This window comes from Eimeria tenella, genomic scaffold (assembly GCF_000499545.2).
Source record: "Eimeria tenella Houghton genomic scaffold, Eth_scaff1854, whole genome shotgun sequence".
Lineage (NCBI taxonomy): Eukaryota > Apicomplexa > Conoidasida > Eucoccidiorida > Eimeriidae > Eimeria > Eimeria tenella.
In genome coordinates, this window is record NW_013541691.1 from 876 (window position 1) to 1,179 (window position 304).

Here is a 304-nt window from a genome sequence, read left to right on the forward strand (position 1 = left end):
ACGCCGCCCTCCTCGGGCTGGGGCCCCGAGGGGGGCCCCCGGCTGCTGGGCGGCCCGCGGGGCCCGGGGGGGGCCCCCGAAGAAGCCCCAGAAGGCTGCAGGCTTGACCACTGCGGGCCCCCAGGGGGGCCCCCTCGGGGGCCCCCAGGAGACCCGTGCGGGGACCTTGCGGGGGGCCCTTCCTGGGTGTCCTCCTGCGTGTCCCAGAGGCTCTCAAGCGACGCCGTTCGGGGGCCCCCCCGGGGGGTCCCCCACGGTGGCGGGGGCCCCCCCGGGGGCCCCCCCGGGGGCCCCGAAGCGGGCG